Source organism: Salmo salar, chromosome ssa05 (assembly GCF_905237065.1).
Source record: "Salmo salar chromosome ssa05, Ssal_v3.1, whole genome shotgun sequence".
Classification (NCBI taxonomy): domain Eukaryota; kingdom Metazoa; phylum Chordata; class Actinopteri; order Salmoniformes; family Salmonidae; genus Salmo; species Salmo salar.
This window is the reverse complement of record NC_059446.1, coordinates 83,709,976-83,737,890: the sequence shown is the minus strand read 5'-3', so window position 1 is coordinate 83,737,890 and position 27,915 is coordinate 83,709,976. Positions and strand designations below refer to the sequence as shown.

The 27,915-nt window shown below is 45.8% G+C and overlaps 1 pseudogene across 1 annotated transcript; it reads right to left on the bottom strand.

The window, feature by feature from the left end:
- Nucleotides 1-2,530: 2,530 nt before the first annotated feature.
- Nucleotides 2,531-21,112, bottom strand: LOC106599028 (src kinase-associated phosphoprotein 2-like; annotated as a pseudogene). Its single transcript, XR_006770027.1, has 13 exons — nt 20,620-21,112; nt 19,973-20,078; nt 19,793-19,818; nt 18,694-18,795; nt 16,738-16,818; nt 16,463-16,546; nt 13,707-13,831; nt 12,814-12,877; nt 12,551-12,658; nt 10,229-10,326; nt 7,537-7,649; nt 3,196-3,298; nt 2,531-3,005 (listed from the first exon to the last, which is right to left on the bottom strand). The product of XR_006770027.1 is annotated as a src kinase-associated phosphoprotein 2-like (transcript).
- Between the last annotated feature and the right edge of the window lie 6,803 nt (nt 21,113-27,915).

The following is a 27,915-nucleotide window of genomic DNA, read 5'->3' as shown; positions in this document are numbered from 1 at the left end:
CTCAGTGCAACTGATCTGATGGCTCTGTTATGACTGCAGAATGGTCCGGTTCAAATGTTCCCTCTGATTTCCAAATGAGACATATGAAAACACCAGCTCCACAGGGCACAGCAGAGCTCATAGTCCCCTCATGGCTCCGTTCCAATGGCAACCTATTCACTATAGGGCTCGGGTCCACAGCTCCACAGGGCACAGCAGAGCTCATAGTCCCCTCATGGCTCCGTTCCAATGGCAACCTATTCACTATAGGGCTCGGGTCCACAGCTCCACAGGGCACAGCAGAGCTCATAGTCCCCTCATGGCTCCGTTCCAAATGGAACCCTATTCACTATATAGTGCACTACGCATAGGGCTCGGGTCAAAAGTAGTGCACTACAATATATAGGGGAAATGGTGCCTTTTGGGACAAGGAGCCCTGGCTCTGCTCCAATATCCATTCTAGCATACTACTTAGAAGGAAGTGAAGCGATGTACTGGACATGCGTTCTAAGTGGTGGCCTCAGAATGTGTGGAAATGGAACATTTAGCTGCATATCTCTCTTGTAACTCCCTGTCTGTTGCACAGCCATATAACCACTCCTCCCTCTTCTCCTTCCTCTCCATATTCACTGTAATATATTCGATAACTAATTATGGTAATTCATGACATCTCCAATTAGCTGTGGGCTTTATCGCCTTGCGGTGCCGTAAAGATCTGGATTTATGTTTGGCTTGAATGTCACCCAGAGGACAGGCAGTGGACTGCTGCTACATCACTCCGTTGAACAAAACACAGACATTTTACTGGTGAGGAGAGAGGGAGGGGGGAGAGAAACAGAGAAAGAGAGAGAAAGAAAGAAATAAAGAGATAAAGAATGAAATAGTGAGTGGGAGAACAGAGGGAGCGAAGAGGTGGGTAGGGGGAGAAGGGTGAGAGCGAGATAGAGGGTAAGAAGAGAAAGAGAGAGGGTAAGAAGAAAGAGAGAGAGCGAGAGGGTAAGGACAGAGAGAGAGGGTAAGAAGAGAGAGGGTAAGAAGAGAGAGATAGAGCTAGAGGGTAAGAAGAGAGAGAAATGGAGTGTAAGAAGAGAGAGAGAGAGGAGAGATAGAGGGCAAGAAGAGAGAGTGAGAGGAGAGAAAGCCACTGTAGACTATTGAGATGCAGATAGAATAATATGCCTTCCACAACGCAGACTCAGGCGCAGAGGTCAGAGCCCAGATCCTGCCTGCCAAACAGCCCCTCAGAGGGCCATTACCCCCACTGCTGACGGTGGGTCGTCCTCGCCATTTCAATCAGGCACAGAGCAGGACTGCCCATCTGCCACACAGGGCTCGTCTGCAGGGCCCCAGTCTCTCAGGTATTATAAAACCAACACAGAACTTCCATGGCCGCTTTGTCTATCTCTTCCTCCCATGTTGTTTCTCTCCTCCTAACTTTATACAGTACAGGTTCACTCAGATCTCTCATCTTTTTAATCAAGCCTTCTCACTTCAACAAGCACAGACCTTTCTACGTCCCAAATGGCAGCCTATTCCCCATATAGTGCACTGTTTTTGACCAGAGCCTTATGGGTAGTGCACTATGTAGAGTAGGGGAATAGGGTGTTATTTGAGACAGATTTTTAATGAAGTCTATTCACTTCAACAGGCACAGACATTCCCCCGTATCAGCCGCAGCGTAGCGGGGCTGTTCCTTAATGATATGGTCCAGTAGCCTAAAGCAGGCCAACTTGGCTCATCAGGAAATTCATTATCCCACTTCTTACACATCTTGAGAAAATACAGACGATTTACCAGTGTGTGAAAAGGCTAAGAGTGGGTTTACACAGGCAGTCCAATTCAGATTGTTTTGGCCAATTATTCACAAAATATCTGATCCTGTTGGTAAAAAAATACAAATGATTGTCAAAAGATCAGAATTTGTCTGCCTGTATAAACGCAGCCTAAATGAATCAGGGGAATCCTAGGACTGGTTCCTCAGAGTAAACCTAATCAAAGACGGAAACGCTATTCCATGGAACATGCTTTTAGTCCAGGGTTGTTCTTAGTTTGAGTCTGGGAAACCAGACAGTTTGTTTCTCTAAATCAATTAAATGAATGTAATGAGGTAGAATACTGTTTATCTTACAGGCAAGCTCACTTTTATAACTATATACACACAAATAACAATACAATCCACATCAAATGCATGCCAGAGTGTAGTCCATAGAGATGATATTACAGTGAGTTGTAATTCATGGTAGTCTATGTGAAGGAACACAGGTTCTGACATCATCAGTGGGGAAAAGCTTAACCAGTTGAGCTGTTAGAATTACTGCAGACAGGGACTCTGATGCCACCTGGTGGTTGGTTTTTCATACTGCACAGCAGAATACACAGGGTAGAAGTGCCCCCCCAAGCACTGACCTTGGATCAGCTTGCTATCACCCAATCCTGAGCAGGTCATAAGGGGGTAAATGGGAAACTGACCTGAGAGAAGTGTCTAGTAGAGGCAATGTGATCCAACTGTGCATGGAATGGCATGCGAACAAAACAAACGAACAACCAGGAGCAGTATCAAGTATTTATGAAATATGCCTGACCACTAATATACACATGTATTTCTCAGCCAAAGACTCCATAAGCGATTCATTCTAAACAGATCACAATACAAAGACTCCATAAGCGATTCATTCTAGACAGTTCACAATACAAAGACTCCATAAGCGATTCATTCTAGACAGTTCACAATACAAAGACTCCATAAGCGATTCATTCTAGACAGTTCACAATACAAAGACTCCATAAGCGATTGATTCTAGACAGTTCACAATACAAAGACTCCATAAGCGATTCAGTCTAGACAGTTCACAATATAAAGACTCTGTATCAAAAGGGAAAATGCAGCGATAATAAATGATAAACAAAAGCAGTTTATATTTTTCATTTTGCTACAGACAGTTGGCTTTGCTGCTGAGCTCAGCGTCCCCTTCAGATACGGTCCGTTTCCATGCATCTCACATGGAAGATGATTGGATTTAGATGCCCTGAAACAGAACACAAAAACACTACACATTAGTGTTGCTGGAATAGCCCAACAATGACTTCCCCCATGACTGAGTTGCATGATCAAATACCTACTCAGGCGGGTTTAAATGACATGACTGAGTTGCATGATAAAATACCTACTCAGGCGGGTTTAAATGACATGACTGAGTTGCATGATAAAATACCTACTCAGGCGGGTTTAAATGGCGTACAACTCCATGAGGTACTCTTTAGGAACGATGCCAACAGAGCCCTTCATCTCCCCAATCCACCAACCATAGTTCTGGTACTCCTGGTAGAGGAGAGAACAGAGACAACAGAGTAAACAGAGAGAGAAAGACAACAGAGAGAATAAAGAGTAAACCGAGAGCGAGAGGAGAGAAAACAGAGAGAGAGAAAACAGAGAGAGAAAACAGAGCAAAGTAGAGAGAACAGAGAGCATATTGTATCATTGAATACACTTCATTTGTTGTAAAAAAAAATGAAAACAGAGGAGATGCATCTTGAGCTAATACACGTTCTTAAGTCTCAGGCACGGTTACACACCACGCTGGAGAACCATCACCAGTCCACACAGATATGAGCCCAGTTAGGCAGCAGAGCAGCGTGTGGCTGATGCCCCATACAGCAGCAGCCTCTCTCCCACCCACTCGCTTCTTTTTTCTCAGTTCCTAGGAGCCTGACCTCACATGAAAGTCTTCCCTGGGGCTGACAGACACTGGGGCTGGAGGGCTGAGAGTTCAAAGACTATCACTCCCATGTAGGGCCCAGAGTTTCTCCTGGTCAGGGTGACACTCCTGGCCTGCTCACATAATACAGAGACTAGTGGATGTTAGTAACATGTCCATGTTGAGGACCTCAGGTCAGGCATGATGAAGGGCAGTCTGATGATAGAGGTGTATATGCTGCCACGTTAGCGCTGGTCCACGGCAATACTAGCCACATGTAACACCCTGGACCAGAGCTATACCAGCCATATGTAACACCCGGGACCAGAGCTATACCAGCCATATGTAACACCCTGGACCAGAGATATACCAGCCATATGTAACACCCTGGACCAGAGATATACCAGCCACATGTAACACCATGGACCAGAGCTATACCAGCCATATGTAACACCCTGGACCAGAGATATACCAGCCATATGTAACACCCTGGACCAGAGCTATGCCAGACATACGTAACGCCATGGACCAGAGCTATACCAGCCATATGTAACACCCTGGACCAGAGCCATGCCAGACATATGTAACGCCATGGACCAGAGCTATACCAGCCATATGTAACACCCTGGACCAGAGCTATACCAGCCATATGTAACACCCTGGACCAGAGATATACCGGCCATATGTAACACCCTGGACCAGAGATATACCAGCCATATGTAACACTATGGACCAGTGTTTATGCCATTATGTGAATGTCACAATCGTCTTATTAATGTGTGACATGGAATTGACATTTGGTCCCAAGCCCCTGGGGGTGATACAGGGTTCTGTGTGTGTTGTAGAGGTCAGCCACACCTCAGTGTGGTGTGGACCAGGACCAGGACCAGCCCAGTGTTGTCTGCTGCTAGGTAAGTCATGGCTGCCTGAGTGAGTGTTGGGGGCTGGAAGCTGGGCCTCAGTCACTAATACACTGGAGGTATATGGGACTTATGAGGAAGGAGGGAGCACAGACCCCACACTGTGACAACATATGAGCACAAACACAAGTACACACACACACACACACGTTTTGTGTGCAGCAGGTTACTTTAGGTTAGTTAGCCTGACAACACCCTCTAACAGTCTGGGGGTCTGGTAGCTGTATTAGGGGTGGGGGCCCACTGTTCACTCAGGCTATTCCTGGTCTCTGGATAGTGGGAGGGTGTGTGTGTGCAGCCCTTCCTCCTCCTCCTGATGCAGCTGGTCTGTGTGAGCGTCCAGACAGGTTTTATGGTCATTCCCTCCCAGCAGACCACAACCCCCAACACCAAGGTTCCAGGTCAGCTAAAGGCTCTTTCAGTCTGCACACTGAGCCAATGAAAGGACAACTTGATTCCTGCTTCTCTTCAATACAGGGAAAGAAGCAGGATGTGGGCTGTTGTGTTTACATGTTTGTCTACTATGCACATTGGCATTGCACAGCATCTCTGATCATTCACCCTTTCAGGTACAATTAAAAACATTGGACATAGAATGATAACAGATGAATAAAAAATAAAAATCATTAAACAGTAATAAACTGAGCTGCTCTTCCTCCCGGGGAAGGACTGCCCGTTCCATGATCTCGCCATCACGGTTGACAACTCCCTTGTGTCCTCCTCCTAGAGTGCTAAGAGCCTTGGCGTGGCCCTGGACAACACCCTGTCGTTCTCCACTAACATCAAGGCGGTGACCCGATCCTGTAGGTTCATGCTCTACAACATTCGCAGAGTACGACCCTGCCTCACACAGGAAGCGGCGCAGGTCCTAATCCAGGCACTTGTCATCTCCCGTCTGGATTATTGCAACTCGCTGTTGGCTGGGCTCCCTGCCTGTGCCATTAAACCCCTACAACTCATCCAGAACGCCGCAGCCCGTCTGGTGTTCAACCTTCCCAAGTTCTCTCACGTCACCCCGCTCCTCCGCTCTCTCCACTGGCTTCCAGTTGAAGCTCGCATCCGCTACAAGACCATGGTGCTTGCCTACGGAGCTGTGAGGGGAACGGCACCTCCGTACCTTCAGGCTCTGATCAGGCCCTACACCCAAACAAGGGCACTCCGTTCATCCACCTCTGGCCTGCTCGCCTCCCTACCTCTGAGGAAGCACAGTTCCCGCTCAGCCCAGTCAAAACTGTTCGCTGCTCTGGCACCCCAATGGTGGAACAAGCTCCCTCACGACGCCAGGACAGCGGGGTCAATCACCACCTTCCGGAGACACCTGAAACCCCACCTCTTCAAGGAATACCTGGGATAGGATAAAGTAATCCTTCTAACCCCCCCCTTAAAAGATTTAGATGCACTATTGTAAAGTGGTTGTTCCACTGGATATTATAAGGTGAATGCACCAATTTGTAAGTCGCTCTGGATAAGAGCGTCTGCTAAATGACTTAAATGTAAATGTAAAGAAAGGCGGTCAGTCATTTTCAGAAACTGAAGCTGACAGTTCTTATTTCAACCACTAGATGGCAGGCTTGATCATGAATAACAGCACTCTTGTTGAGTCTCAGTAGAAAATCTGTATATTTCTTCCAGCCCTTCAGACTGAACACGAGGAGCTTCCCCATTGACCACTACATTGTATTCTCCACACAAGAGACTGATGTGAAACACTGCAGAGTTCAATTATTTTGGCCAGTGACGCTCCGCAAATACATCCGTCATTAAATCACTAAGAAAGTCAATGGGTGATGGAGGTATAGACGATGTACAGTGGGTTACACAGCCTTCAATTACAACATATTGGAGAGATTATTTAAATGGCTGATTACACATCAACAATGTAACAATGTTTAATCCATTCATGGATTCATATTTTAGGCCAGTCCACACAGTCGCTCTTTAATTCCCCACACCTGGTACACCAACACCCCTCCTACATCTCACCAGCTGACAAGCCTGGGAAACTGGGCTCTCACCACACGACCTCGCCTGGTCTGAATGGAGTGGAGGACGTTTCCTGAGAACACACATCCCCATTAAGGCCATGCCTGGCTAGGTGAGAGGGACACCTAGCCAAGAACACTAAAAACCTTTCCATTGTGACACAACTAATCCCCATCACACAGAGGCCAGAGAGAGAGAGGCTGCATCCTTTAAGGCACCTTATTCCCTACGTAGTACACTGCTTGTCACCAAGCCCTATAGGTCAGTAGTGTCCTATGGGTCCTGGTCAAAAGTAGTGCACTATCTAGGGAATAAGGTGCCATTTGGGACACATGCAGAGAGAGGACTCAGATCCAGGCCATCCTCAGCCTGCCTTTCACCAGTTCAGGCTTCGGGCCAGCCGCTGCCAGTAAGGATATGAAATGTCTACTCCTCAGAGGGCCCAGGAATATCTGACCTATTTAGGTGGTCTGTCTGGTGCAGCCATTCATAGAGACCTGTAGAAATAGCAGAGAATCTAGTAACACTTGGCATAAGAGGGCATACCAGCTGTCTTGTAAGGAGAAGATAACTAGGTAATATAAATGTTTTAACTCTCATGTTAATGCTTATCACCTGCTTAGGATTGTTTGATCACTATTTCCTATGTCAGGGAACAGGTCAAGCCATTGTGGAAAATATTCATTATTAAATACGTGCATCATGTGAGTCTCCTCTGTATATAGCTCTTCACAACGAGCAGGACCCGCGCCGGGCAGGACCCGCGCCGGGCAGGACCCGCGCCGGGCAGGACCCGCGCCGGGCAGGAGCCGCGCCGGGCAGGACCCGCGCCGGGCAGGAGCCGCGCCGGGCAGCCTTAAGCCTGTGAAAAGGAGATCATCCTAAACCTCTAGGGACTACTGATGGTCCCTGTCTGGAGGTGAGAGTGAGGAGGGTTGGTTCCTCCAGCCCAGACCTACCTTACTGAGGATGTAGATGGAGTCTCCCCGTTTGAAGGACAGTTCATCTGGTTGATCTCCTGTACAGTCCCATATCCCCTGATAGTAGTTCTGGTAGTCTGTGGTCTTATTCACTAGATAGACAGAGAGAGATTATAGGAGAGAGATGGCTCACTCAAAATGTTCCCCAGTCTCTACAGTACATGGGTGGTTATTGTGATGTCATGGTGTGTAACCTCTATGGGCTAGGTGGGACGCAAGCGTCCCACCCGTGGTGCACTCCATCAACAGCAGGTGCATTTCAAGAGCGGCAAATTTGAATCCAAATAAATGTCAAAATTCAAATTTTTCAAACATACAACTATTTTACACCCTTTGAAAGATAAACATCTCCTTAATCTAACCACGTTTTACGATTTCAAAAAGGTTTTACGGCGAAAGCATAAATTTAGAGTATGTTAGGACAGTACATTTACAAGAGTTGTGTGTAATGTTATACCAATTCAAAGACAGGCGTCACCAAACCATAAAATCAGCTAAAATTATGCACTAACCTTTTACAATCTCCAACAGATGACACTCCTAGGACATTGTGTTAGACAATGCATGCATTTTTAGTTCTATCAAGTTCATATTTATATCCAAAAACAGCGTTTTACTGTGGCGTTGATGTTCAGGAAATCGTTTCCCTCCAATAACCGGCATTCAAGTCAGCACCACAAATTAAATAATTAAAATTAGAAAACATTGGTAAAATATTATATTGTCATTTAAAGAATTATAGATTTACATCTCTTGAACGCAATCAACTTGCCAGATTTAAAAATAACCTTACTGGGAAAATCACACTTTGCAATAATCTGAGCACTGCGCCCAGAAAAATACGCGTTGCGATACAGACTAGCCGCCATGTTGGGGAGATCTAAAATCGAAAATACTATGTAAATAATCCATTACCTTTGATTCTCTTCATCAGATGTCACTTCCAGGTATCACAGGTCCATAACGAATGTAGTTTTGTTCAAAAAAGCTCATCATTTATGTCCAAAAATCTCCGTCTTGTTAGCACATGATCTAAGCCCGCCGGACTTCACTTCATGAACGAGGGGAAAAAATATATTTACGTTCGTTCAAACATGTCAAACGTTGTATAGCATAAATCATTAGGGCCTTTTTTAACCAGAACATGAATAATATTCAAGGTGGACGAATGCATTCTCTTTTATAACGTATTGGAACGAGGGTACCCAACATGAACTCGCGCGCCAGGTGTCTAATGGGCCATCATCGTTCCATGGCTCTTGTTCGGTCAGATCTCCCTCCAGAAGACTCAAAACACTTTGTAAAGGCTGGTGACATCTAGTGGAAGCAATAGGAAGTGCCAAAATATTCCTCAGCCCCTGTGTTTTTCAATGGCATATGCTTAAAGGTAATACAACACATCAGGTATCCACTTCCTGTCAGAAAATGTCTCAGGGTTTTGCCTGCCAAATGAGTTCTGTTATACTCACAGACACCATTCAAACAGTTTTAGAAACTTTAGGGTGTTTTCTATCCATATATAATAAGTATATGCATATTCTAGTTACTGGGTAGGATTAGTAACCAGATTAAATCGGGTACATTTTTTTATCCAGCCGTGCAAATACTGCCCCCTAGCCCTAACAGAGGTGGTAGAGAGCCAACAAGAGGTCTTCCTCTGACAGAACAATAGACTAGTCATCTCTCCCTCCCTGTCGCCCTCTCTGAGGTGGTAGAGAGCTAACAAGAGGTCTTCCTCTGACAGAACAATAGACTAGTCATCTCTCCCTCCCTGTCGCCCTCTCCTCCTTTATGTTCTGTGCCCAGATATCTGACTGATTACTTTCCCCATGTTAGAGATGTACACAATCCCAGCACCAGATCAGGTGTTGCTGATGTGTGCTTATACAGGTTCAGGAGTAATGCTGGGAAAGGTACTGTGTTGTGTACTGGAGCCTCAGAGTGGAATGTGTTGCCTCTGCCCATAAAAACCAGGTCCTCTCTGGGCAGCTTTAAAAATGACATTTGACAGCCCATTTGACTGTACCTTACGATACAACTGCAATGATAGATATTGTTCTTCTGTGTTTTATTATCTTCCTGTCATACGGTGTTCAACCTGTTGGATGTTGCCCATCTGATCTCAAGAGGACCACAGTGGAAATAAGTCCCAGACTCTGTGTTTTCCTCCATGATTTTACTCATGTGCATGTATGGATTTTCAAGATTTATGTGGGCTTGTTTTATTTCTTTTTTATGATCTAATGAATAAACTAAACTTGCTCTGTTTTCTCCTATGAAATGTACAGGGGATTGAGCCTCTGTAGCTTGTATACATGGTAACAACAGTCAGAGTGGAACATTTCTTGTGTGAGTGGTCAAACGTAGCTTTCAGTTTGTTTGTACTGACGTCATGCAAAGGCATGTGGTTTTCTGAAATGCAGAACTAGTAGGATCTAACTGAAATGTGTTTATTTCAAGAACAGTGTGCAACGCCTCTGAGTTGCTCTTTCACAGGGACTTCCTCTCCATGTCATCATGACTTCCCTTTCACAGTGTATCTCAGAAGGCCTTCTCTCTAAACTGGCATCCTCTTCTTGATTCTACAGTGATCTGAACCACTCTGAAGTCTGTGTTTGGTGAGGTTAAAGGATGAGAGGCAGGGGGTGCAGGCAGGTCTCTCTCCACCTACCTGTAGCTGTAGTGGGTGGGGTGGGTTTGCTGTGTGGCGTGGGGGTTCCACCTTGGGCTTTGGAGGTGTGGGCAAGGGAGGAGTGGACATGTCCTCCTCTGTTGGGAGAGATAAAAAGAGAGAGATAAATCCTAATGAATGACATCACATGAACATGGGGGACCTGATCCTAGATCAGCTCTTCTACTCTGAGACTATGTAAATGGCCCCAGGACAGAGAGAGGGTGAGATGTGGGTCTGAATAACATGAGGAATGTAAATGGCCCCAGGACAGAGAGAGGGTGAGATGTGGGTCTGAATAACATGAGGAATGTAAATGGCCCCAGGACAGAGAGAGGGTCAGATGTGGGTCTGAATAACATGAGGAATGTAAATGGCCCCAGGACAGAGAGAGGGTCAGATGTGGGTCTGAATAACATGAGGAATGTAAATGGCCCCAGGACAGAGAGAGGGTCAGATGTGGATCTGAATAACATGAGGAATGTAAATGGCCCCAGGACAGAGAGAGGGTCAGATGTGGATCTGAATAACATGAGGAATGTAAATGGCCCCAGGACAGAGAGAGGGTCAGATATGGATCTGAATAACATGAGGAATGTAAATGGCCCCAGGACAGAGAGAGGGTCAGAAGTGGATCTGAATAACATGAGGAATGCAAAGCCCCAGCTAGTCAGCCACACCTGTTGTTTAACACGCTTGTAACATACAAGTCACACAAGCTGCAAGAGCAAGGTTGTGTCCCAAATGACACCCTATTCCCTTTATAGTGCACTACTTTTGACAGGGTGTGTGTGTGTACATACACACACACACAAAGTTTTAAGCGAAAATTGAAAAAAAGGGGCTAATGCTTAAGAGGTTTTAAGCAGCACAAGTTTTCAGCTGTGCTAACATAATTGCAAAAGGGTTTTCTAATGATCAATTAGCCTTTTTAAATGATAAACTTGGATTAGCTAACACAACGTGCCATTGGAACACAGTAAACTGTTACTATGGTGTTGTGAGAGGGATTTAGTCTGGCTGAGGACTGTTACTATGGTGTTGTGAGAGGGATTTAACCTGGCTGAGGACTGTTACTATGGTGTTGTGAGAGGGATTTAGTCTGGCTGTGAACTGTTACTATGGTGTTGTGAGAGGGATTTAGTGTGGCTGTGAACTGTTACTATGGTGTTGTGAGAGGGATTTAGCCTGGCTGAGGACTGTTACTATGTTGTTGTGAGAGGGATTTAGCCTGGCTGAGGACTGTTACTATGGTGTTGTGAGAGGGATTTAGCCTGGCTGAGGACTGTTACTATGGTGTTGTGAGAGGGATTTACCCTGGCTGAGGACTGTTACTATGGTGTTGTGAGAGGGATTTACCCTGGCTGTGGACTGTTACTATGGTGTTGTGAGAGGGATTTACCCTGGCTGAGGACTGTTACTATGGTGTTGTGAGAGGGATTTACCCTGGCTGAGGACTGTTACTATGGTGTTGTGAGAGGGATTTACCCTGGCTGAGGACTGTTACTATGGTATTGTGAGAGGGATTTACCCTGGCTGAGGACTGTTACTATGGTGTTGTGAGAGGGATTTAGCCTGGCTGAGGACTGTTACTATGGTGTTGTGAGAGGGATTTACCCTGGCTGTGGACTGTTACTATGGTGTTGTGAGAGGGATTTACCCTGGCTGAGGACTGTTACTATGGTGTTGTGAGAAGGATTTACCCTGGCTGAGGACAGTTACTATGGTATTGTGAGAGGGATTTACCCTGGCTGAGGACTGTTACTATGGTGTTGTGAGAAGGATTTACCCTGGCTGAGGACAGTTACTATGGTATTGTGAGAGGGATTTACCCTGGCTGAGGACTGTTACTATGGTGTTGTGAGAAGGATTTACCCTGGCTGAGGACAGTTACTATGGTATTGTGAGAGGGATTTACCCTGGCTGAGGACTGTTACTATGGTGTTGTGAGAAGGATTTACCCTGGCTGAGGACAGAGGGAGCAGAGAGAGGAGAAATGTACAGTCAACATCACACCACCCTGCCTGGCTGAGTCCCAAATGGCCTGCTATTCCCTTTATGAGGCACTACTTTTTCATCAGGGTCCATTGGGCTCTGGTCAAGAGTAGTGCACTAGAAAGGGAAAAGGGTACTATTTGGGCCTCCTTACCTATCTATCCCCATAATAAGGATAGTAGTAATAATATTACAGAGCCAGAGCATAGAGGATGTGTGTCAAACAGGAAGCATCCAATCAAACAGTCCTCTAGTTGAACAGGATTCTTGGTTACATTCTCTGACAGAGTACACAGTGTGTGTGTCTGTGTGTGAGAAATGGCAGACCTGGGAGTTCTTCGTAGATGTCATCGTCAATAGGCTCCGCCTCGACAGCGCCAATGTCATCGTACGTCTCTTGATCCTCCTCGTCCAACGGAATGACCCCTGACATGTCTGCAAACACACACAGCCACACACAGCCACACACACACAGCCTCAGATTAAATAAGGGAATTAGTCTATACTGGTTACTATAAAATATTCATAAAAGACTTGACATGAAAAGTACATGGGATAAAATATGAGGTCTAATGGCGAGTATTACAAACCTCTCAACACAAAATCTATCTGCTCCACCCATTCCTCTGCCTCTTTCTGAGATGACGCACAGAACTGAGAGAGCGGGGGAGAGAGAGAGGAAATCGACAGTCAGTAGTTGCACCTAAATGAATTAACATAAACAAATAGCACTGTATTTATGCATTAGCTAAACTTTCCTCAAGGAAGGAAAAAAACTAGCTAAGAAAACTGAATATGTATGTGAGAAATACTTTAACAAAACTCTAAATGTGTGTGTTTTGCATCATCATTATGATGTGGTCAGTGGCACTTTGCTTCTTGAAAGTTCAATCTTTTGAAAAATTGACTGCTGACATGCAAAACATTTTGGGACTGTATCAAGAGTGGACTAATAAAAAAATAAATAAAATATATATAGTTTGAGTGGATTTTCCCTTTAAGGCGTAAATCATAGTTCACAGACACCAGATAGTCCGGCGTCCCATTGGGACATAGCTACGAGGCTCTGAGACCACCATCTGCGGGGAACGCACAGTCCGAACACCTCCCCACAATCCCCAACCAACGAGACTCCTGTACGCCTCCTATGTTCATTTCAATGTGTTGACAGTTGGAGAAATTGCTTGAGCTGAGAATTCAAAAAGTATGAAAGCCAAAGGTCCAATATTCTAGAACACTGCTGTGTGGACGTGTACACGTTTTGGACTATGATAGAAGTTTAAAGGGACGGTATACCAGACAGATAAATCTTAGTCTTGGACTAAAAAGCTATTTCAATGAGATTCTATATATTCTCCAGGACTAGGGTGAATCTGTGTCCGGGAAACCGTCCTATAACGGTTGCAGAAATGTTACATGGACAGACTGCAATGATTAGCGTATGGTATGCCCCAAAGTGTCATCAAGAGACTAGCTCTCTCACCTGATATACTCGCTTGTCAGAGGAAGAAATTTCAAAGCAGCAATCTTTCTTGGAATCTTTTCGCAGGGTGTTATTCATCTTGACACTGTAGCCATCAATTGCAAACTCGCCCTTCTGCTGCTTGTCTGTCAGAGGAGAGAGAGAAACACAACTACTACAACAACTCATGATTACTAGAGTAACATCACTGTTTGGCTAGAAATTCTATATATTCAATTCAAATTAAAAACTATGAAAAGATCAAATATACATTCCCAAACACAAACTACAGTTGTCTGGGAAGTCATGAATGTTCAATACCTTTCTCACTGCCGTAGTAGTAGAACATCTGGTTGAATACCTTTCTCACTACCGTAGTAGTAGAATATCTGGTTGAATACCTTTCTCACTACTGTAGTAGAAGAATATCTGGTTGAATACCTTTCTCACTACTGTAGTAGTAGTATGTGTGGTTGAATACCTTTCTCACTACTGTAGTAGTAGAATGTCTGGTTGAATACCTTTCTCACTACTGTAGTAGTAGAATGTCTGGTTGAATACCTTTCTCACTACCGTAGTAGTAGTATGTGTGGTTGAATACCTTTCTCACTACTGTAGTAGTAGTAGTAGTATGTGTGGTTGAATACCTTTCTCGCTGCCATAGTAGTAGAATGTCAGGTTGAATACCTTTCTCACTACCGTAGTAGTAGTATGTGTGGTTGAATACCTTTCTCACTACCGTAGTAGAAGAATGTCTGGTTGAATACCTTTCTCACTGCCATAGTAGTAGAATATCTGGTTGAATACCTTTCTCACTACTGTAGTAGTAGTAGTAGTAGTATGTGTGGTTGAATACCTTTCTCACTACCGTAGTAGTAGAATATCTGGTTGAATACCTTTCTCACTACTGTAGTAGAAGAATATCTGGTTGAATACCTTTCTCACTACCATAGTATTAGAATGTCTGGTTCAATACTTTTCTCACTACCGTAGTAGTAGAATATCTGGTTGAATACCTTTCTCACTACCGTAGTAGTAGAATATCTGGTTGAATACCTTTCTCACTACTGTAGAAGAAGAATATCTGGTTGAATACCTTTCTCACTACTGTAGTAGTAGTAGTAGTAGTATGTGTGGTTGAATACCTTTCTCACTACTGTAGTAGTAGTATGTGTGGTTGAATACCTTTCTCACTACTGTAGTAGTAGAATGTCTGGTTGAATACCTTTCTCACTGCCATAGTAGTAGAATATCTGGTTGAATACCTTTCTCACTACTGTAGTAGTAGTAGTAGTAGTAGTATGTGTGGTTGAATACCTTTCTCACTACTGTAGTAGTAGAATGTCTGGTTGAATACCTTTCTCACTACCGTAGTAGTAGTATGTGTGGTTGAATACCTTTCTCACTACTGTAGTAGTAGTAGTAGTATGTGTGGTTGAATACCTTTCTCGCTGCCATAGTAGTAGAATGTCAGGTTGAATACCTTTCTCACTACCGTAGTAGTAGTATGTGTGGTTGAATACCTTTCTCACTACCGTAGTAGAAGAATGTCTGGTTGAATACCTTTCTCACTGCCATAGTAGTAGAATATCTGGTTGAATACCTTTCTCACTACTGTAGTAGTAGTAGTAGTAGTATGTGTGGTTGAATACCTTTCTCACTACTGTAGTAGTAGAATGTCTGGTTGAATACCTTTCTCACTACCGTAGTAGTAGTATGTGTGGTTGAATACCTTTCTCGCTGCCATAGTAGTAGAATGTCTGGTTGAATACCTTTCTCACTACTGTAGTAGTAGTAGTATGTGTGGTTGAATACCTTTCTCACTGCCGTAGTAGTAGAATATCTGGTTGAATACCTTTCTCACTACTGTAGTAGAAGAATGTCTGGTTGAATACCTTTCTCACTGCCGTAGTAGAAGAATGTCTGGTTGAATACCTTTCTCACTGCCATAGTAGTAGAATATCTGGTTGAATACCTTTCTCACTACTGTAGTAGTAGTAGTAGTAGTATGTGTGGTTGAATACCTTTCTCACTACTGTAGTAGTAGTATGTGCGGTTGAATACCTTTCTCACTACTGTAGTAGTAGTAGTATGTGTGGTTGAATACCTTTCTCACTACTGTAGTAGTAGAATGTCTGGTTGAATACCTTTCTCACTACTGTAGTAGTAGTAGTATGTGTGGTTGAATACCTTTCTCACTACTGTAGTAGTAGTATGTGTGGTTGAATACCTTTCTTGCTGCCATAGTAGTAGAATGTCTGGTTGAATACTTTTCTCACTACCGTAGTAGTAGTAGTATGTGTGGTTGAATACCTTTCTCACTGCCTAAGTAGTAGTAGTATTTGTGGTTGAATACCTTTCTCACTGCTGTAGTAGTATTTGAATACCTTTCTCACTGCTGTAGTAGTATTATGTCTGGTTGAATACCTTTCTCACTACCGTAGTATGTGTGGTTGAATACCTTTCTCACTACTGTAGTAGTAGTAGTATGTGTGGTTGAATACCTTTCTCGCTGCCGTAGTAGTAGTATGTGTGGTTGAATACCTTTCTCACTGCCTATGTAGTAGTATTTGTGGTTGAATACCTTTCTCACTGCTGTAGTAGCATTATGTCTGGTTGAGTACCTTTCTCACTGCCATAGTATTAGAATGTCTGGTTGAATACCTTTCTCACTACCGTAGTAGTAGTAGTAGTAGTAGTAGTAGTAGTATGTGTGGTTGAATACCTTTCTCACTACCGTAGTAGTAGTAGTAGTAGTAGTATGTGTGGTTGAATACCTTTCTCACTGCCGTAGTAGTAAAATGTCTGGTTGCTCAAAGCGCACCATCTCTTCTGCCACTCTGTGCCAAAGAAGCTGTGATCTGTGGAAGACAATGGGAACATCAACATAGTCGTACAATCCACAATCTGGAGGCTCATAACAGTGTTGTTTCCCCAAAAGTCCCAGAGTATGTATAGTGTATGTTACTAAAGACACCAATGTCGTATATAAACAATACATACATATATATATATATATATAAATATATGCATGTCTATGGAAGAACCCCACCCTTCCTGCGTTTCTCCAGGTGTCCGGCCTTGAAGACAGACTGGAGGTCCTGAGCCGCCACGGCTAGAGACTGCTGAGCACCTATAGGCAGAGAGACAATGATGCAAGTTTATCAGCCTTCTAGCAACCTTCTGTACGTTCTCATCATTTACATCAATGACTATGGCTAACCTGATTGGACAACTGTTACTTTGGAAAAACCGGAAATAGTACAGTTTTGCTTTGTCTTTTCTTGCTCCCGAAAACCAAGACCTACTACACAGTCCCAGATTCTAATGAACCTCAGTGAAAATTCACCCTTACAATGTTCAAAAAGAGGGTAACACACATCTTTGCTTATTTGGTTTGTCATCAACTGGGTCGATATAGAAGTGAAGCATCTCTTAGTCCAGAAGGGAACAATATTTTGCAGCCAACTAGTGCAACTTCAATGCAAATGTTCAACTCTCTGTGTCAAAGTTGCTCCGAGTGAAAGAGGGGCCATAAAACTGGCAGCTGTTTAAAGGCCAATAAAACCCAGACCCCTTACCCTTTCACAAGGTTTATCTTGATACTCTATTAACCAAAACCAAATACACAAACACTGTGTAGGTTACTGTTATTGGAGAAAGACTACTGTATACATAGGCATGCATTTTCTTGTACTGTAGTAGAAATGTAAAGTGGTAACTCTAAACCTCTTGACTGCCACTCTGCGAGGTTCCAGGCTGTGAGTAATAAACTATGCTTTCTCTGTCATGAGGGGCCAACCCACAGCTGTGCCCTTCAAATGGCTTCCAAAGTCAGTTGCCAAGTTACAACTGGAATGTCAGCGGTCTCACAATCTCCTTCACTTCAGCTTCCTCTCTCGCTCACACACAGACTTGGTGAGAGAAAGAGATTAACACAAACACTACATGACCAAAAGTATGTGGACACGTGCTCGTCGAACAACTCATTCCAAAATCACAGGCATTAATATGGAGTTGGCCCCCCTTTGGCTGCTATACCAGCCTCCACTCTTCTGGAAAGGCTTTCCACTAGATGTTGGAACATTGCTGCAAGGACTTGAGGTCGGGCACTGATGTTGAACAATTAGGCCTGGCTCGCAGTCGGTGTTCCAATTCATCCCAAAGGTGTTCGATGAGCTTGAGGTCAGGGCTCTGTGCAAGCCAGCCAAGTTCTTCCACACAGATCTCGACAAACCATTTCTGTATGGACCTCGCTTTGTGCAGGGGGGCATTGTCATGCTGAAACAGGAAAGGGTCTTCCCCAAACTGTTGCTACAAAGTTGGAAAAGCACAGAAATGTCTAGAATGTCTCAACCAGCTTCATGAGGTAGTCACCTGGAATGCATTTCAACAAGTGCTCAGCATGTGTGTGAACTCCATCAAGTTTGTTGGGAAAGCATTCCAGGTGAAGCTGGTTAAGAGAATGCCATGAGTGTGCAAAGCTGTAATCAAGGCAAAGGGTGGCTACTTTGAAGAATCTCAAATATATTTCGATTTCTTTAACACTTTTTGGTTACTACATGATTCAATAGGTGTTATTTCATAGTTTAGATGTCTTCACTATTATTCTATAATGTAGAAAATAGTAAAATAAAGAAAAACCCTTGAATGAGTAGCTGTGTCCAAACGTTTGACTGGTACAGTATGTATGTATGTAGATTGTATCAGAGTCTGGGTCCATTCCATTTCAATTCAATTCAGTCAATTCAGGACATAAACTGAAATTCTAGCTCATTCCAATGTTTTCTTACAGAGAACCATGAATTGGAATTTTAGTTATTTGAATCCAACTCTGGTCTACACCCTCGTGCTGACTCTGGTCTACACCCTCGTGCTGACCCTGGTCTACACCCTCGTGCTGACCCTGGTCTACACCCTCGTGCTGACCCTGGTCTACACCCAAGTGTTGACCCTGGTCTACACCCAAGTGTTGACCCTGGTCTACACCCAAGTGTTAGTGACATACCTTCACAGGTCTCATCCTCCTTATCTGTGCGTTCTGAATGCAGTGACCATCCATCATTGTTGCTGTCCTCCACTTCATCCTCTTCTGAGTCCTCTGCATCTCCTGGTTCATAACGGTAGTTGTTGATGTATTACAGTAAGACCCATGCACATCCCAAATGGACACCTATTCTCTACAAAACACTGAAACTGGACAGTTGTATCATTCAAGTTCATTCATTCATTCAGGTCTTCATTCAAAGACTCAATCATGGACACTCTTACTGACAGTTGTGGCTGCTTTGTGTGATGTATTATTGTCTCTACCTTTTTGCCCTTTGTGCTTTTGTCTGTGCCCAATAATGTTTGTACCATGTTTTGTGCTACTACCATGTTGTGTTGCTACCATGCTGTATTGTCATGTGTTGCTGCCTTGCTATGTTGTCGTCTTAGGTCTATCCTTACGTAGTGTTGTCTCTCTTGTCGTGATGCATGTTTTGTACTATATTTATATGTTATTTATTTGTAATCCCAGCCCCATCCCCGCAGGAGGCCTTTTGGTAGGCCGTCATTGTAAATAAGAATTTGTTCTCAACTGACTTGCCTAGTTAAATAATGGTAAATAATAATATATAATGGTAAATAATAATAATACAATTAAAAAATAGAGCACTACATTTGACCAGGGCACATAGGGGGTGGTATAATTTGTGGAACGTTCCAACAGGATTCTCTTCCAAAAACTTTGTAAATAACAAAGTTGCCAACAAACAACGCATATAAAGTTGTATAGAGGCAGAATAAGATACCTGGTAGGGAGTGGGCTATTTCATTAAGTTTTTCCCTCACCAGGTTTATTCCCGAAAAATGTCTGTCCTCACTCTGGTAGCCTATGGACAAACATTAAAAATAAGCTATGTGGTGAGTTGATGCCTATTCGGCAGCTAGTTAGCTAGGTGACTTGATCATGCTACTTTACATGCATTGTTTGTTGACAACCTTGTACTTTACAACGTTTTTGGAACGGATTCCTGTTGGAACGTTCCACAAAGTATACCCACCGGAATAGGGTGCCTTTGTTTTTAACACATTAACATCAAGCACACTGAGTAAAAACATACGTTTCTCGTTGAACTCTTGAGGGTATCTGTAAGACATAAGAAGGAAGAAGGAAACGATAGATCACCATAACACAACTGAAAAACAGCTATAGACAGAGTTATATTATTGAACTAACGAGCTGTTGCAAAACCACAAAGTATTCATAATATATAAAAGGTTCTGCTGGAGTCTATACATACCCAGATTTGACCTCTTTGATCCGCTTTATGAAGGCTTCTCTTTTCTCCTTTGCCTTCTTACTCAAATTCTCTCCTTTCAGACCATCGAAGAGGAAATCTTCAAGATCTTAAATGGGGAAGAAATGTGTAGGCATCAAAGTTTGAGGTCATGTGATCAAAATAATCAACCAGAATGATGCAGCCCATTCTCAAATATTTAATAGAGTACTCAACTATACTCTAAATATTAAAAATAATTCCCGGTTTTTAGGATACATTTCTAACTTTTACGCATGAAAAAAACGGTCCGTTTTTATCCAACCTTTACACATGAAAATAGTCCTTTTTTGTTTTGGTATAATTGCTTTGGAGCGATAACCAAACACTTCGGATGCAAACGTGTGTACAATAGGTTGCTTGCCTACTCATTTCAATACTGCCAACTAATACAGGAATCATATTAGTTACAACTCAAGGGTGCACCTGTTTGTTTGTGCCAATCGTCTCTACGGTGGGAAGACCTCTACCATCCATATTGCAGTGAAACAGACACGTACTTCCTCTTTTTCAAAACACTTAAAATGTTTTTGGAAAACTTTACGTTTGATAACGATAGGATAGAAATCCATTACACTAACAAGTCGATTAATAATATATATTATAAATACCTGAAATAAGCGTCGTTAACTCCTCCGGAATTGACCGCATAGCGTTACAAAGTAAAAAATCCAGCAAGGGTAGACTGAGAAACTCAGTTAATACGGAAGCTCTGGTGGGCTAAGAGATACGGAAGTTACAGTATAAATTCACTAATCAATACAATGACCACTGGCTACAGTGCAGTGACACTATTCAAATATAGCCACGGGCCGTGTCCTTCCTTTCTTGATCCACCTGCACCGCCATCGCGTTTAACCTGCCCACGCGGTACCTGCACCCAAATAGTACTTCATAGAATGCGTTTTTCACACTAAACAAAAATATAAACGCAGAGGGACACATCCGAGGTGAGGATTTACACATTTACTCCGGTGAACACCTGTGTCAAGGCTGGGGTCCGCCCCTATATATAGACCCCATGGCCGCGACACAGACGTTCTCTTTCATTTTCTCGACGGACGTCCGTATGGTTTAAGGTACAAACTTTCTGAAGTTCGCTTGGTAAGTGTAATATCTTGCGTGGAAGTATACTCACTGGCTGTTTGCAGCCTGGGGGGGCTCTGTTGAGTACTCCACTAGCTGTGCGCGGTTGATCTATATCTTCCGCCCGTGGTTTGTCGTGCTTTTAGAGTTACACTATGACTCTGTGTGCATCCATTAATATATTGGTGGCTCTTGCTGCCACAGACTGTATTTACCTCACACATATTGCTGACTGGCTTGTTCTGTGTGTGTTGTGAATTGCTTTAATTACCCTGCAGTTTTTTTCCTTCTTTCCCTTGTAGAATGTAAGAGTATCGTGGTGGGCTTCCACTACTTTGAGACATTGACTTTGGAGTTCCTTAATGGCGTTACTCCATATGGTGCTGTTTTGTTTTCTGCTTGGATATTAAACTGGCTAGGTAATATTACAGTTGGCGTAAAAACAAAAACAACCCATAAATCAAATCCATTACCTGGTTGCAGTTTTTTTGTCTGCCTGTTTTTCCCACATGGGTCTTCCCCGTTTTCTGCAGAGGTACTGGGTAATTTATCCCTCCCCCGTTCCTATTCCTCCAAGCGGGTCAGGACATAGCTCTCCCAGGGCATCGGACCCCTGCTCCATGGCCTTGTTGGTTTGGCTGAGCTTATGGCTTCCCTTTGTGACAGGTGTGATGGTGACATCCCCTCTGGAGATCTGCATACCTTGTGTATGCACTGCCGGGTTCGAGCCACACGGAGAGGGCAGTGGAGTGCCCTACTGGATGCCTGTTTTGTGTGGTGTTCTCAGAACACCTGTGCCTGTTGTGATTGGAGGCCATGCGCGAGTGGGTCGGCCAGGCTCGGGCTCAGGCTGGGGACGAGCTCCCTTCCTCAGGAGTGGTGCGCCAGCGAACCGTTAGTCCCTCTACTAGGCCCAGTACCCCTCCCAGGAAGTGTGGCTGGAGCCAGGCAGAGCCCATCTGCTGCCAGTCCTGGACGGGGGCAGTCAGACCGCTGCGACCACCTTGAACGGAGGGCGCATGCCCCTGCGTCAGGAGGTTGATAGCCTCGATGGCAACGACAGCTGTTCCCTGTTGGCCAGTGATAGGCTGTTCCTGGGGACGATGCTGGCACTGTTCACCACCGAGGCTGACAGGCCATCAGAAGCCGGCAGTGGGGTTTCATTGCCGCCAGCGACTCGAAAGGCTATGAGGGGCCTACTCACTTAGGTAGCCACTGCACTGGACATCAAACTGGTGGACAGTGATTACTGCATCTGTCCCAATCGCTGCTGAGTTCTGCGAGGCCTTGCAGGAGAGCTGGGCACCTGCCATGGTCCTCCCGGACCGGGAGATTATAGGGCGGAACCCGCGACTGAAGCCAGGACCCCCCCCAGAGTCTTTGATGAGGACTTGAAAACCACATATGGGTCCCTCTGCTCTCTTGGCCGCGTTGGTAATGCTGCTGCAGGCCTACCTGCAGGAAGGCACAGAGGCGCTCCTCCGGGAAGTGATGGAGGTGTCTCGCCTGCTTTCCCCTGCTCCAGAGGGATGTGGCCCACTCCCAACGGACGCAGGTGGTTACATCCCGGCTCCATCTCTGGCTGGCCCAATCCCGTCTGCCAGCTGCTCTCCCCATCACCCCAGGGCTGACTTTTGGCCCAGGGGTTAATGACATTCTGGAGCAGACCGATGAGATTCGTAGGGACCGGGAGACCCTGAGACGGTTCATGCCACCTCCTCAGGCTCCAGGTTCAAGGCAGACGGACCGTCGCCACCCACCTGAACTGAACAACGGTGGGGTCCCTTTCCTGCCCCATCGCCTCGTGCTGAGGGACGACAGCGGGCAAGGGCACAGTGTGCGGTGGAGCAACAACCTGTCAACCGTCACCGCCATAGGGACGTGCCTGGGGGACCCAGGTGCTCGGGGCGCCAGAGGAGAGGCAGGTCCCCTGACACCCTTCCCGGCCGCCTCTCCCGGTCTCAAAGGGCAAGGTGGGAGGAGTGTGTGGAGTCCCCATGGGTGTTGTCTACAATGCTTCAGGGGTACCGACTCCAATTCCAGTTGCCGGCCCCCCGTCCTTCAGGGGCCTTCATGTCACCACGGTGGCCGACCCCTCCCCCCCTCCCCCGAAGACGAGAACCCTTTGGCTGGAGATCTCCTCACTCCTGGACAAAGGTGCCATCCGCAGGATCGAGACATCAGAACGGCTAGGTGGGTTCTACTCCACTTATTTTGTGGTCCCAAAAAGAGACGGAGGGTTTCGACCGATTCTGAACCTTCGCAACCTTAATGGGTACTTGAAAGTACTGAGGTTCCCGCTTGTGCCAGGCTGTGTCCAGGGACCAATGGTTTGTGACGCTGGACCTGAGGAATGCGAAATCATGGTTCTTCCCTTCAGCCTCTCCTTGGCACCCCGCACTTTCACAAAGTGCATGGATGCTGTCCTGGCACCTCTCACGTTCCGAGGATTGATGATCCTCAATTACCTGGATGATTGGCTGATTTGTACCCCGACCAGGACCCAGGTCCTGTCAGAGACATGCTCCTGTAAACAACAAGAAGAGTCATCTGACGCCCACCCAGAGGGTGGCCTTCATTGGCGTGTAACTGGACTCAGTCCTCATGACAGCACACTTGCCCACCAGAAGGGTTCAGGCGACCTTGCCTCGACCACTCTCGGCAGGGGCGGGTGGTATCCGCCCTAACCTGCCAACGCCTGTTGGGATTGCTGACGTCGGCCTCGTTGTTGATTCCCCTGGGCCTGCTCCATCTCCGGCCTCTTCAACGGTGGTTCAACTCCCACCGGCTGCAACCGGAGTGCCACAGTCACCACCAGCTGCGGGTGACGGCATAGTGCCTCAGGGCATTGTTGAGGTGGAGCTGTCACTCCTTTCTCTCAGGTGGGGTGGAGATGCTGATGATGTGCCACCAGGAGCTGGTCAGCACAGACGCCTCACAGATCAGCTGGGGGTGACCAAGGGCAGGTCGGCCAGTTGCTGTTGGCTACCCCTTAAAGTGGCAGGCACATCAATACACTAGAGCTCCGAGCTGTACTGCTGGCCCTGCAGTCTTTCCTTCCACATCTGAAAGGAAGACATATCCTGGTGAGAATGAACAACACCACAGTGGTGGCTTACATCAATGTATTGAGGTCCTACCGCCTCCATTTTATGGAACGGGACCTCCTCTGGGGTCAGGGACATCAAGCGTCTCTACTTGCACGTACCTGACATCCTGAATGTGGGCCCGCCACTTTGGGACTGGAGTCTACCCCCCCACATTGCCCCCCTGCGGTACTCCATGTCAGAGCCACCAGGGCCTCTGGGCTTGGATGCTCTGGCTCATGATTGGCCAGGGCTGGAGTTTTAAGCATTCCCCCCTTTTCCCCTGATCCAGGCTGTGCTGGACAGGACCAGGATGGCAGAGCATCGTCTGCTTCTGGTAGCCCCATAGTAGCCCAGATGACACTGGTCCAGCCTTCTCCTATCCCTGTTGTCTGGGACACCTTGGCAACTTCCCCTGAGACCGGACCTGCTGTCTGAGGCTGGGGGTACTCTGTGGCATCTGAGGCCGCACCTCCTTCGCACCAGTGTCCATGTTGGGACTACAGGATAATGAACACCATGCAGAGCACAAGGGCACCGGCTACAACCGCGGCATACCAGTTGCGCTGGTGGTTGTTCTGCTCTTGGTGCACTGGTATTGAGGTTGTGCCCGAGTCATGCGGGGTGCAGTATGGCCTCCAATACCTGCAGTCTCGCTTGGATGAGGGCTTGGCAGCCTCTACACTGAGAGGGTATTTGGCTGCTATATCTGCCTGCCATGTGGGGTGGATGGACAGGCCAGTGGGGCACCATCCCTTGGTCTCCAGGTTTATGAAGGGGATTCGTTGCCTGCGTCCAGCTAGGACCCGCTCAATGGCGAGCTGGGCTCTGGATGTGGTCTTGGCAGCATTGGCAAAGCCGCCTTTCGAACCATTGGAATCTGCCTTCCTGAAACACCTCTCTATGAAGGTGGCTTTCTTGGTAGCGATTACTTCCATGAAGAGGGTGCGTGAGCTCCATGCTCTTTCAATAAGTTCTGAGTGCTACCGAATGGACCGCCTCAACCCTTCATTCCTCCTGAAGGTTCTGTCAGACAGGCATGACAACAGCCCTTTTATCCTGACTGCTTATGACCCCCCATCAGTGGCGGGGGAGTCTGGGCCTCCCTCTGGCATGCTGTGCCCTGTGAATGTACTGGCTGCCTATGTAGAGCGGACACAGTCAGTGAGAACAACAAACCAGCTCTTTGTCTGCTATGGTGAGAGCGTCCTTGGGGCTGGGCTATCAAAGCAGAGGCTCTCTCACTGGATTGTGGACACGATTTACGATAGCATTCCTCTTGCACCTTTGCTAGGTACTATTGGGTAAATGTGGCACCTCCCTCTGTGGTTGGTTCAGCGGTCCTGGGCATCGCCTCCCCTTCCGGGGACTGTGCCGGGTCCCCCCCCTTCCACATTGACGGCCCCTGCATCTCGGTCCCGTGCTGGGACATCGCCGCTGGCTGGCCAGGTCCCTCTAGTACCGACTAAATCTGGTACGGGTATACCAATATATTGGAGTGATCCAATATAGTGAAACATAATGAAGGTTACGTATGTAACCATGGTTATGTGAGCTATATGGATCACTCCAATCCTCTACGGTGCTAGAGGTGCCTCCAAAAATGATGTGGAGAAGGTGTTGGGCTGTGGGGTCTATATATGGGGGAGCTGTGACACAGGCGTAAGTCTGTAAATCCTCACCTCGGTTGTATCCCTCCGCCGCGGAGTGAGACCAATATATTGGAGTGATCCATATAGCTCACATAACCATGGTTACACACGTAACCTTCATTCCCATGTTTCATGAGCTGAAATGAAAGATCCCTGAAATGTTCCATATGCACAAAAAGCTTATTTCTCTAAAATGTTGTGCACACATTTGTTTACATCCCTGTTAATTACCATTTCTCCTTTGCCAAGATAATCCATCCACCTGACGTGTGGCATATCAAGAAGCTGATTTAAACAGCATGATCATTACACATATGCACCTTGTGCTCGGGACAATAAAAGGCCACTCTAAAATGTGCAGTTTTGTTACACAACACAATGCTACAGATGTCTCAGGTTTTGAGGGAGCGTGCAATTGGAATGCTGACTGCAGGAATGTTCACTAGAGCTGTTGCCAGAGAATGTAATGTTAATTTCTCTATCATAAACCGCCTCCAATGTCGTTTGACAGGATTTGGCAGTACGTCCAACCAGCCTCACAACCGCAGACCACGTGTAACCACGCCAACCCAGGACCTCCACATCCGGCTTCTTCACCTGCGGGATCGTCTGAGACCAGCTCCCTGGACAGCTGATCAAACTGTGGGTTTGCACAACCGGAGAATTTCTGCACAAACTGTCAGAATCCGTATCAGGAAGCTAATCTGAATGCTCGTTGTCCTCACCAGGGTCTTGACCTGACTGCAGTTCGGCGTCCTGACTTCAGTGAGCAAATGCTCACCTTCGATGGCCACTGGCACGCTGGAGAAGTGTGCTCTTCACGAATGAATCCTGGTTTCAACTGTGCCGGGCAGATGGCAAACCGCGTGTATGGCTTCGTGTGGGCGAGCGTTTTGCTGATCTTGTTGTGAACAGAATGCCCCATGGTGCCGGTGCGGTTATGGTATGGGCAGGCATAAGCCACAGACAATGAAACGCGATTGCATTTTATCAATGGCAATTTGAATGCACAGAGGTGCTGTGAAAAGATCCTGAGGCCCGTTGCCGTGCCATTCATCCGCCGCCATCACTATGTTTCAGCATGATAATGCACGGCCTCATTTCTCAAGGATCTGTACACAATTCCTGGAAGCTGTAAATGTCCCAGTTCTTCTATGGCCTGCCTACTCACCAGACATGTCACCCATTGTAAATGTTTTTGATGCTCTGGATCAACGTGTACGACAGCGGGTTCTAGATCCCGCCAATATCCAGCAACCGCACAGCCATTGGAGAGGAGTGGGACAACATTCCACAATCAACAGCCTGTGAGATAGCAAAAGCTCAGGTTGCCCAGGCCGGGCGGAGATACAATCTTCGGCAAAATCATTCGCAAGGAGATTCCTGCAAAAATATTATTTGAAGATATGTGTGAAGGAGATGTCGCCCTGCATCAGGCAAATGGTGGTCACACCAGATACTGACTGGTTTTCTGATCCTCACCCATACTTATTATTTAAGGTATCTGTGACCAACAGATGCATATCTGTATTCCCAGTCATGTGAAATCCATAGATTATGGCCTATTGAATTTTTCAATTGACTGATTTCCTTAAATGAACTGTAACTCGGTAACATCTTTGAACCTGTTCCATGTTGCATTTTATATTTTTGTTCAGTGTAGTTTAGTTGCCTCCTCTCTGGTTTATTTACGTGACCCTGTCACGCCACGGTTTTAAGAAACAATTATGTGAATTATGGTAGGCAACCTATAATTAACGTACAGATTATTTCTCTGTTCATATCTTAAATGTAATGTGGTATTTGTAGTTAACACAGATGGCAAATGTCAGTTTTATTGAATCAGACTTGATCTCTTCCAATCAGGAGCATAGGCCCTAGAGCTGCTCTGAGTGTGTTGCTGGACAACAGATCTGTGGCGGCAGATCGTACCACACATCAATGAATCCCACATATTACAGCTTCATAGATAATATCTCCCTCCCAAATGGCACCCTATTCCTTATATAGTGCACTACTTTTTACTGGGGCCCTATGGGTCCTTTGACTGGGGCCCAAAGTAGTGCACTATATAGGGAATAGG